Below are 12,434 nucleotides of genomic sequence, written 5' to 3'. Positions count from 1 at the left end.
GAGAGCTTGGACTGTTCAGCCTAGAGAAGTGAACACTCACAGAGTATCTTAGAATGTGTATAGATACCTGAATGAAGGATGCAGAGGAGATGTATCCAGTGGTCCCAAGTGACATGATCAGAGGCAACGGGCAAAAGCTGAAACACAGGAGGTTCCATGCAAACATCAGTAAACATTTTTTTTTTTTACTTTGAGGATGACTGAATGTTGGCACAAGTTGTCCAGGGAAACTGTGAGAACACCATCTGTGGAAACATTCAAAACCCATATGGACATGGTCCTGACTCTAGATGGCCCTACTTGAGCAGGATGGGTAATAGTCTATTCACTACTCAGTAAAGTTCTGAAAGCCAAAAAGTAGCTAGCATATGACTGCTTACCACAAACCACAGAGGCTCAAGTGTGCTTAGAGAGGTATTATGCTCTAAATGTTCAGAGCCTAATAAATACCCTGACTTACAAAGGCAGTGGGAACCTTGGTCTTGACTTCATTAATACAAGTTGTTGGTAAAGAGCAGGATCATTAAGCTGCAACACCCACAAAGACTAATATAAATACAGGCTATCCTTCACTCCCAGTTCTATACTATTTTTAATCTCAAGAGACCCACTACACTCTTATAGAAACACTCGAGCCAATAACAATGAATTGCAGTAAAACCCAGTTTGCAGTCTGGTCGTTAAAAATAGCTAAGATAAACAACCTGTTCAGCCAAAATCATGTGCTATGATATTTCAGACTATTTTCCAAATCATAACTATATAGAAATGTCAGGCTTAAAGAAAATAAGAAATAGAGAAAAGAAATAAACCCACACTTTTATTGCTTTTGTTTTAAAAAAGTGTATCTATAAAAAGGCATTGTGATAGAAAAGCAGGTAAATCTCATATAGTCTTGAGTGTGAGGTATCACATGTTGTACTATCTACTTCACAGCTATTTCACATGTAAAAAAAATGACTTATTTAGCTCCATATCATTGTGTTTTACAGCACTTTTTTAAAGGCCTCGAAAATTAATTCTGATGAGATAGAAACAAGCAATCTCATTAGTACTGAAAAGAGACTATAGAAACAATTACCGGTATATTCCAAACTGGTACTGGGCACACATAGGAATGCACCAATTTTGCAAACAATAATATATATGTATATCTGTTAAACATAGATATAAAATATTTTTCTAGATGTATTAATTGGCACAGATTTATCTGTTTTTCACATTATAATAATGAAGCTGAGCAGAAAAATAATAGTTGTTTAATCCTAAAGTACTTCATTGTGTTTGTCTTACTGACTAGCAGAATATTTAATTCCTATACAGTGCTGATTTATGCATATGCCTTTGTTATTACCTTCTTAACTTTCTTGGATCGAGAAGTCCCTCTATCTTGCATAATCAAATAGAGCACATATGCAGATGCAACAGAATTTTGCTGACATTGTTAGAAAAAAATACTTCACACTTAAGATAAATCTGTATTATTTAATGGAATAAATGAAATACGTATGTCATCAATAATACACTCACATTAATTTAGAGCAATATAATAAAAATTATACATAGGAATTCATAATGATTATCCTTCCATAGAGACAAAGTTTAGAAAAGGGGAAAGATTCATTAGGTCACCTAGTAAATTTCTTCACTAAATTATCACAAAAGTATTTTGTCCAGTTTCACTTTAACTAACTTAAGTGCTGCAAAATTCCTCCATTTCTAGAGAATTTATACTGCTGTTCAACAGAGTAATAGAACACAGTTTTCTTGGAGACTTTACCTTAACATTCACTTTTTTTTCACTGCTCATTTTTATCCCATTTTCTTAATTATGCCTCTAGGATCTACTTTGAGATTGGTTTCTAAATGCATGCACTGCAAGTATTCACAAATAACTTCATATCCTTATCCCTCACTATGACCTCTTCATTCTCCTTATTCCAGTCAAGTTTGCAATGTATTTATTTAAACTCAAGTATTCAAACACATCCACAAAAGAAAAAAAATAATAAAAGGATGTCCATAGGAAGGTCATAGTGAGGGTACTGAAAGCTAAGTACTTGCTGAAAGTACTTTTCATTTCTAAAAACAAAAATCTAACCAAATGCACCAAAAATGCTGAATATTTTAATTGCGAGTGTTGGTTGTATAAAAGAATTCATCATTTTTTTTTAATATGGAGACAATTTACACAGCTTAAATTCTAGAGATCAGTTCAACTTCCTTGCTGTAGAATATTTACATGTAGAGAACTATTTGAGATGACCTACATTATCTTGCTTTTTCTATTATTCCAAATGTGCCTCAGTCTCTTGGGAGGTTTTTTTATCAACTAGTCATGGATTGAGATACTTAGGATTTCTCATGGTATGGGTACTTATGTGTTTGATAACAGGACTGAGTTTGGTGACTGTAGACACAATTTGAAAAAACTAAAATAAATCAAATTTCAGAACAACAAATACTGTTTATAGGCACTGCTAAGGAAATTGTTTCTGTAGGTGTTTCAACAAAGGTATAACACAATACTAATATTCAATTCTAAATAACAACCTTTACTACCATGACTTTTTTTATTATTTATATTTAATGATGCTTTGATTAGTTCTGCATTTCATTTTCCTATCACTGTATAAATATAACTTTTCCAGAGTTATTTCTAAAGTGTTATTTCTGAATTATAATTTTGTAAATTATAATTTATTTATTACTTTCACATAGAGTATTTTATAATAATTAATGGATTTTTTAAATAACAAAACATCTGACTTTAAGTAAAAAAAAACCTAATTATTTGTTTGAATTTTTAAATGCATGGGCTTAATAAGTAGCCATATAATTTTATTTATTTACTTGTTTGCTTTTGTGTCAACAAAGCAGATATGCTTAATCTGATGAACTTGTGAGTATTTAAAACAAACAAGAAGATAATAATTTATTGTCAGGAACTTTTTACACAGGAAATGTGGTTTAATGCTTTGACTGCATTCATTTTGAATAATATACATGCAGCTATCACTCAAACAATGGAATAAAAAAAAAATTTAGGGCATGGAAGAGAGACCTCTGTTCAAACAAATATGTCTTGGCAAACATGAATAAAAACATTAAAAAACCCCAGCCAACCAAAAAACCCTCCCTCAGAATAAAACAAATAGGAATCTGAAGACAAAACAGCCAACAAAACCAACAAACAAAAATATTTAAAAAATCCAAAAACTACCCATAGACAATAAAACTAGCTCAGTTTATTGCTCCCTTGACCTTCTGGTAGAACAGACATTTTTTTTCCTGCAACTGTTATTACTGGAAGTAAAGCTTGGATTACAAATTAGTTTCCTTATTTGATCTGGGGACTTCATCTGGCATCTGTTGTAACCACTGCATTTCTGAGATGTCACATAAATAATAATTACATGCACCTCCTCTAAAAAATTCATCTCTATTTTTTTTTTTGCAGCATAGCTTGACAGCTATTTCACTTGAAGTTAATTTTCTCAGATTCATAGCCAAGCCTCTTAGTATGAATGTACCAAATAAAATTTGCAATTTTATTTTACTACTCCACAGACTTAACATGAAATTTGGAAGACTGGGATGAATCTGTGCCTTCACTTTCACATCCGTTTTACTGAAGTATTGACTCTGCTGGTTTTGCCATTGCTAAATTTCCTCTATCCATGGTCCATCTTGATTTTTCATCCTGTATGTATATTGGTATTAGACCTTTAATTTCTAACATATTTTAAGTTGATTCTGCTCCATTTGATTGGTTGTTATCTATAAATCAAGATGTATCTTTCATATTTTGTAAGAGTCATAGATATTAAAAAAGTTTATTGCACTGTAAATTCAGTTACATACATTGATTCTGGTGTTATGGAAATGGGCTTTATTTATTGAACCTATAACTATGAACAAAGAAATATATTTCTAGGTAAATAACGATTTTTGTGAATTGATATTATTGCCTTTTCAACAGCTTAAAAGTAATTTTTTCTGTATGCTAAAAATTTACAATTTTTTTCTTGAAAGCCATTAAATCCATGCAAAAAAACTTGACAGAAAAAAAGAAGCCATTTCACATTCATTCATAATTTGTCTATTACAAATTATGTACCAGGGATTTTTACCCCTCCAATTTGTATAATAATGATTAGATTATTCCAATGTTTTTCTCAACATTTAGCATCCAACACAGCTCACTTGAGTTTTTCTTGCATTGAAAATTCAGCTACAGAAATATTCTGTTAGCTGATTTGCTTGACAAATCCTTTTGGCTGAACTTTAGTATGCATAGGAAACAGCTGTTCAATTACTGACACTTACTAAAAGAGAACCTGAGTATTCCACAAACCATTATACTATTTGCCTTCAGCCCTTCGCTGACAATGGTACTTGACTCAGAAGTGAAAATCTTTCTTCCCAAGATGATGCATCTCGTAAAGGGGTATATAAAAAAAGACTGTGCATCCACTTGAAACACATGAGAGGACATAAAAGATTATGACAATATTATCTATACAACATGTTGCTAAATAATTTTCCCATGATCTACTTTGAATATTCTATTTAACTATTCATACACATTTTCAACATGTGTATAACATACGCCATGGCAAATTACACCTTCTTGTTCACAAGATACATTTGCATATGCATGCTAAAAATTAGACCATAAATATTCTTCAACTCATATCCTTTGTGGTAAATCTTGTAATCTTTACTACTCTAATGTTATTGAGACTCAACAGACTAAAAAAAAATAAACCTCATGGAAAATTCCCTAAACTGTCTTAAAAGTAAAAAGAACAGAATGCGTCTTTTTTTTTTTTTTTTTGTATTATATGACAAGCACAGTTTCATGAAAATGTTTTTCTTACTTATTAATGTTATTATCTTTATACATGAAGTAAGCAAAAATTATGTTATATATTTATATCTCTTTTCAATTTCTTCAGTTGGTAAGATGTATATATACATACCTTCTACAAGTAAACCAATATATATATAATACTAGTGGAAAATAGTTTTTTATTTTTCATCTAGTCATAATCTTAAATTATTATTCTTCGTCCCCACTCAAAAAAAAATCCTAAAATATTCCAAAAGAAAGGGGCTTTTATTTTTCCTAAGTGAATTTATTTTTCCTGCTGCCTCATCTCTCGTTATGTTTTTGTTCTTGTTGTCTTCAGCTGGAACTTCTGAGATGACCTTCCTATCCAAAAAACAAACTCCAAACAAAGAAAAAACCCTACAACTTCTACTGCCCGCAAGATAAATATTACAGTTTGTCTGTCGAGAGAGGTATGTTTACCACAACAGATATGAGATTTGAGCAGCCAATAGTATCTTGATTCATATAATTAGCCTATTGATCAGCAGGTCTCTAGATCACAAATTTTTCCTTGTTATTCAGGATAACATAATTCCTTCATTTTAAGTTCCTTATTATTATGTGGTTTTACACAAAGATGCTCTTTGCTAATATATTACAGAAAAGAACCTCTTTTCAGAGGTTTTTCATTCATGATTAGCAATCTGCACATCTCCCTAATCCCTTCCCATTTACATATGTGACATTTTTCTACACACTTATTTAGAATCAGCTGTTATGATGGATATTTATGTCAATACAATCAAAGTTGAAGCCTGGACCCTATTTACATTGATTAAAAGTGTGGTCAGTGTCTTCTAATTTTAGTTTCTAATGTCATACATTGTAAAGTATGACCATGTCATAAATGACCTCTGCATGCCACAAGTCAAAGGAACCTCAGACCATTTCAACAGCAGTTTCAGTACTTTAAAATTTCTTGCTGTTTATGAAAGTCTGCTGTCAAAACATACAAACTTCTCAAAGAAATAGTCAAGCCACTTCTGAACACTCAGTTTTAGAAGAGAAAAATATTCTCTTCTCCTCAGAGTTACATTTTTGAGTACAAAATACAGAAAGCTGCCAGTGATTTGTTTTACAAGTGATTATTTATTAACTTTTCCTTTCTCCCTAATCTGTTAGTGTTTAAAACTTCTCTTCCAAGATTATTGCCTTTGCTCTACTTCCTTCTTTTCGTGTCCTCTCATCTCTTTTCAACATGAGCAGTTTTTCTTTCAAAAATTGCCTAACTGATGCATTTCTATTTCGACTCTGAGCTATTATCTTAAATTTACTGCTTCTATTTCAGACATTAAGAAGGTCTTGGATGCTCAAAAGCTTGGCTGTTTTTTTTTCTGTTCAGCTTCCAATCAGTCAAGTAAAAAGATACAGTCTGCAATGGCAGGGCCAGGGGCAGGTCTGGGAGAGCTGACAGCAATCCCAGGAGAGGAGAGGAGAGGAGAGGAGAGGAGAGGAGAGGAGAGGAGAGGAGAGGAGAGGAGAGGAGAGGAGAGGAGAGGAGAGGAGAGGAGAGGAGAGGAGAGGAGAGGAGAGGAGAGGAGAGGAGAGGAGAGGAGAGGAGAGGAGAGGAGAGGAGAGGAGAGGAGAGGAGAGGAGAGGAGAGGAGAGGAGAGGAGAGGAGAGGAGAGGAGAGGAGAGGAGAGGAGAGGAGAGGAGAGGAGAGGAGAGGAGAGGAGAGGAGAGGAGAGGAGAGGAGAGGAGAGGAGAGGAGAGGAGAGGAGAGGAGAGGAGAGGAGAGGAGAGGAAGGCAAAGACAAGGCATCAGTTACCACCACTATGTACCAATGAAGACCTCAGTTTTAAAGTACCTGTTGCCACACTGACATCATTAATGTGCTCTTGTTAAAGAATATCTCACTGCTAATATAATATCAGTTGTTGTTGCCAAGGTTCAATAAATAAGGGACATAAATTTACTTGCTCTATCATTATCTAAAAATGAAGTATGTAATAAAAGTATAATCTAATTTGTATAAATTGTAAGGAATGGTTTAAGTATTTTAATTAGCAATTGACTAGATAACTTCCACTATACTAAAATAAATTACAATTAACATGTTAATTATTTTTTGGCAATTATTGATGCCAAATCAACCCACAACAGTTATTTTGTTAAACAACAGTTAAATCCTAAAAGTCTTTACAAGTTTAATTTATCCATTACTAAGCAAAGGCACACATTTATTGCTGGCATGGTTGGGTTATTTATGAGGAAAAAAGATTAGGTTGTTATTACTTTTAAGCTTTATTAATTTAAAAGGTTATGTATTAAGTGTACAATAAACATTTTATCTAAATTAAATAGTTGAATTTAATTAATTTTTAAAATCTTTTTGCAGCTTCATGCAATGTTATAGTAAAAATAGTATCTCAGTCCTGGGAAATAAACTGTTTGCTCCTCTCTCATAATTTACTATTTTATTTAAAGACATGTTTAAAATCAATATGAGAAAATTACTTATTTCTTGACTACATCCATCCTTCATTACCTATTATGAGTTTCTTAGGATATACCATTACACTCTTAATGTTCATAACAAACTCTTCCACAGACACTTTCATGTTAATGAGTTTTATATGCAAAAACATTTGTTTTTTATAAGAAATTATTCAGAGAATGTTTTACACAGAATGAAACAAAACAGATTTAAATATAATGGTTAATAAAGACAGTAATTTACGGCAAAATGACTAGATATTTGCTTCAAATATTTCATTCCATTAATATTTCAAACAAAGAAACTGAGAAGATAAAGAAATAAAATATACATCAAATTAAAACAGATGCAGACCTCTTAATACAGCTAATAATTGCTTTTCTGGTCATACAGCTTGACATTGGAAGTTTCATGATGCTTTTTTCTTTATTTCCTTATTTCTTGGAAGCAATAATTATTTAACCTGTATTATTAGAATAATTATTGGAGAGTTGACATTATTAGTAGTAGTGGTAATAGTATATATAAATTTCTCATGTTTCATTTTATAACAGGAAAAAATAAAAATCTAATTCATAATTTTAACTTCATTTTTATGAAGATATATTTCTCTTATGGTGGATTTGCCTAATTCCTGTTTGAATTGCTATAAAGAACATAACTAAAAAGCAAACCCATTCTTTCATAGTATTTACATTTCTGGTTAGATTTATAGTTCATACCATAGAATCTGCTGTGGAGTTTTTAAATAGATTAATATGTTAATATAAGAATTCTACTAGAATTGTATATAGAATGTTTGGTTATTGCTTCAAAGAATTTATAAAGTTTATTATTTTATGCAAGTATTTATTTGAGAAGCATGCAGCAACAGATTAAAAGGGCAGGTTTTTGTTTATCTAGCAGGATATATGAATCAAGACCCTAACCATGCCTTCAGAGCACTTCTAGCTCTAGTTTTGTCAGCTTGTTGAAGCTTGTGCTGGATGTTCTTAAATACTAAGACAATCTTTGCATAAATACTTTATTCTTTTTAGAGCTTAAAAATTAAGCTCGGCTCTTGTTCACTGTTTTGGGTCTGTGCTACTGCTGCTGAGGGCACAGTCCTGCTTGCCTTGCTGTCACTCTTGGCTCCTGATGCCGAGCCTTTCCAGAGCAATCCACTCCTGCTGCTCCCTGGGAATGTCAAGTGAACTAAAAGAATAAATATTCCTTTGTTTTCCTCACAATAATATGAATACTGTGAAAGTTCTCGGGCCTTTGGACAAAAAGAGGTATCTCTTTCACTCAGATAATCAGGTTTTACAGGTATCACATTATGACTCAGACAATGTAATGTAAATGACTAAAGAAACACAACTGGTATTTTGGTTGTGACCCTAGAAGCCAACCCTGGTGTTGGGATGTGCAAAATGGGGTATAGGGATTTTGTTGTTTGGGTTTGCTTCTTTGTTTGTTGTGTTTGTTTGCTTAGGTTGGGAGGGTTTGGGGTGGGGAATTTTTTTCTGTGTATTTTATTAGTGTTTTGTGGTGTGTTGTGGTCTTTATGCTTAACATCAAGAGTTCAAAATTATGTTGTAAACAAAGGAATAAATTGGAATGGAACTTCTAAATACTATTCAGTGAAAATGTGCATCACAATAATTCTAGTGAAGGAGTCAGTTTTAGTTCTGGAGCAGACTACAGCTACTGTGGAATATCTTCAGTAAAATCATCCCACTCCCTCAGCAGATTTTCTCAGGTAGAAATTTTAACTGTGGCAGAACTGATAGTATTTTATGGTCCTAAGAACATAACAAAAAATATGATTTAAATATGAGTCTAACTGCCGGGTTCACTCAGAAGTCATATACAATCAGAACAATGGTTTTTAAAACATAAAAATAAAATGAAATATGATTTTAACAGTAAGTACTATAGTAATCATATATTACAGTAATCGTATCTGAGTGAGTAGAGTGAAAAATATGCTTAAAGTGCTGTCACAGTTTAATCATGTATTAATTCTATTTGACTGTATCTACACTATCTAATTTTATTCTCATTTAGGAAAATATTTTGATCGTATGAATCTTGGTAGAAAATTAATTTCATGTTCCTCAGACTTATTTTGTGATGCAACAAAATATGTCTGTGACAAAATTAATTTCATTTTAAGGGAGTTCAGTAACAGTCTTTGAACACTACATTATGCTATGAAGAAGCAGATAAAAATTTAGGAAGTCTTATATAATGAATCAGATATATGATATATTTTCTTTGGTCAATTTGTTAGATCTAGCCAAATGGCTCAAAGATATTAAAAAAATAATTTGATCTAAGTCAGAAATGTAAAAACATGTATTTATATTCTCAAGAAATTAAAGGAAAAAAGCCAAATGACAAAAACCCAAAGGAATTACTTTAAACTGTGACCTTTAAAATCTGAACTGTGTTCATTTTAAAGTTTAAATATTTTTCAAATATAACAACAATTTGCAAAAATCACAATCTCATTATGGACAATTGGTAAATTGTAAAGGCACTACATTTGAAAAATCAATTATCCATGGTGGATTGTTGTCCATTTCCCTCTTCTTGAAAATCCTGGACCACATCTGGTGTAGTATCAGCCTTGATAAAAAAAAAGGTGGCCATGGAGTCCTGGCTCCCAGGCCTTCCCAACTACTTCCTGGCTAGCCCAGCCTGATTTTTGCGTATTGTCCCCACTGCTTGGCTGTACACCTGCACTCATTCCAGGTGCTGGCACCACCAACACCCAAGCCTTTGGCCACTGGTCTAACTCCAGGTGCTCTGTACATACATTTGCACACAGATGAGAGGGGCTTTTGACAAGGAAAATAACTAGATATGGAATTTAATGACTTGTTGGAAAATACTGCTGTTCAGGCATGGAGTGTGGCTAGACAAGTGTACTGATCAGCAATCTGCTTACTTCAGTTACCCCCTTTTATGCCCTTGGTCCTCTCTTTTCCCATCTTTGTTCTTTCCCAAACCACTGAGATTCCTCCCTTTTCCTTCCTTTTTTTTCCTTTCTCTAAACATTCCATAATAATTGCACTATATTCCTCAAATGTTCTGTCCCTACAGGTGTTCCAAATTCCCAAGTCAGTGGCTCCCACTCATTCTGTAAAATGATGGGAGAACCATTCCTTTTGGCTCAGGACATGAGAGTAATCTCTGGACACCCAGGGCTAAGGTTCTCCTGAGCATCCTTTTCCTGATGCTGTTCTTGGGATTTCTCCATTTTCCATTGTGTTCTTCTGCTCCTTTTTAGAGTGCACAGGTGTGTAACCTAACAAAGTTCTTTTGTGAGAAGTCAGGTATGTGCAAAAAATTACTATGCATCAGAAACAAGAGCCACAAGCATTTTTCTTTAATTTTATTACAGTCAAAAATTGAGCCTATATAGTATTATATTAGGTAGGAAAAAAATCATTCTTATATAAACAAATTGCTTTAAATTTTAACAATTTACATCCTTAGATCTGTAGTGATGAAGCAAATAGTGTTTTCATTATGCTGAAAACTCCTGGTTTATCTGGTAGCAATGTAGTCATCAGAATGCAATACAAAGACATGGAAAAGCATAGACCAGTTATCTGTGTCAGATGCAGCAGCATAAACAAATTAAAAATATTCTAAAAGCAACAACAGCAACAAAATAACTTAAAAAGACATTTCAACCATGCACAACTATAAGAAATTCAAAATTAGTCTGTTTCAATCAGGACAGTCTTGTACCAGATACACAAAAGAAAAAAATGAGAACAATAAAACAGAGCAAGTTTTCCAAAGAACTGTACAAATTGCTTCATTAGTTCATCATCAAAGAGAAGAAATATTCCAGTTTCATCCCTAGCTAGATTCCCTTTTCTATTTCTACATTCACCTGTCAGTGGGTTTTTTAAGCTGTTTAGAATACCTGCTGATTGAATCTAGTCTTGCTTTCTGGTGTTTAGCTGCATTCCAGATGCTGTAGTTACTGAATTTGATCCTCCTAAGTGGAACCTTACATTCAGTATTAAAATTTTCATTAGTGAAATGGATGAGGGTAACTATAAGACTCAGGACAGAATTAATACAGCATACAATGATCAGAGATTTCTCTAAGATAGATGATAAAACCATTCACCAGTATTTGGACCTCAAATCTCTACCTGTGCTTCTTACCAATTCTCTTATCCTGCTAAGGATTTTGAGAAAATTTGGGTTAAAGTTATTTATGAATAAAGATTCTCTTCCTGGTTTAAATTACATACTTACATGCATTGTAGGTATAAGCCAACATTAACCTGGTCTTTTTAGAACTGCAGGTCTGAAAAGTTATGGAGCTTTAACTTTAATTACTTTTATTTTCTGCAGCTCTTCCAAGAGATAACATTGTCTGATTTTCCATGCCTAAAGTTGCTGTTGGGTCATATGCCAGAAAAATATCTATGTGTTTACATTGATTTAAAAATCAGAATTAAATGCATTCAAGATATATTGCATTAAAATTTATTCATATATGTACTTTCCTTTAAAGCATAGAACATCATATTCTTTCCCTTTTTTTTGACAAAAAAGGTATTTTTTTCTACTCATAAAAGATTAAATCCCTAGTCATTCATTGCTTATTATAATTTCTACATGTACTTTTTTTTAGAGTGTCTAGACCTTTCCATTAAACAGGATAAGAGTGAGAATCATTTCCAATCCAGAATTACAAAAGAATTTGAGAAGTAGTTTCATCTACCCTGTTGTGTCTAGCACTTCCTTCGTTTTCATTAAGCAAGAATAACATCTCTTTTTCAGGATGATGTTTTCATATCACACATGCTTTCCTTCTCATGTTCTCACAGATAAAAATTGAAACTAGTAGAACAGTGTTTCTCAAATTTTGTTGACAGAAAGGGCTGTTGTTTGCTGTTAAATATTTATTTCAGTTTGTCAGGCCTTTAATACAGATAGCATTTGAAGATTTTAATGCAAAACAAATAGACAACAGTGACCTCATGCCTAAGGAATGATTAAAACAAGATAAAACCAACAAAAGCAAGTCCAGAGAAGAATTTGCACCATTAGTTTAGTACTCATGGCCTTTTACTAATTATGAA

This window comes from Lonchura striata, chromosome 1, assembly GCF_050655825.1.
Source record: "Lonchura striata isolate lonStrDom1 chromosome 1, ASM5065582v1, whole genome shotgun sequence".
Lineage (NCBI taxonomy): Eukaryota > Metazoa > Chordata > Aves > Passeriformes > Estrildidae > Lonchura > Lonchura striata.
Note: the sequence above shows the minus strand (reverse complement) of the source record.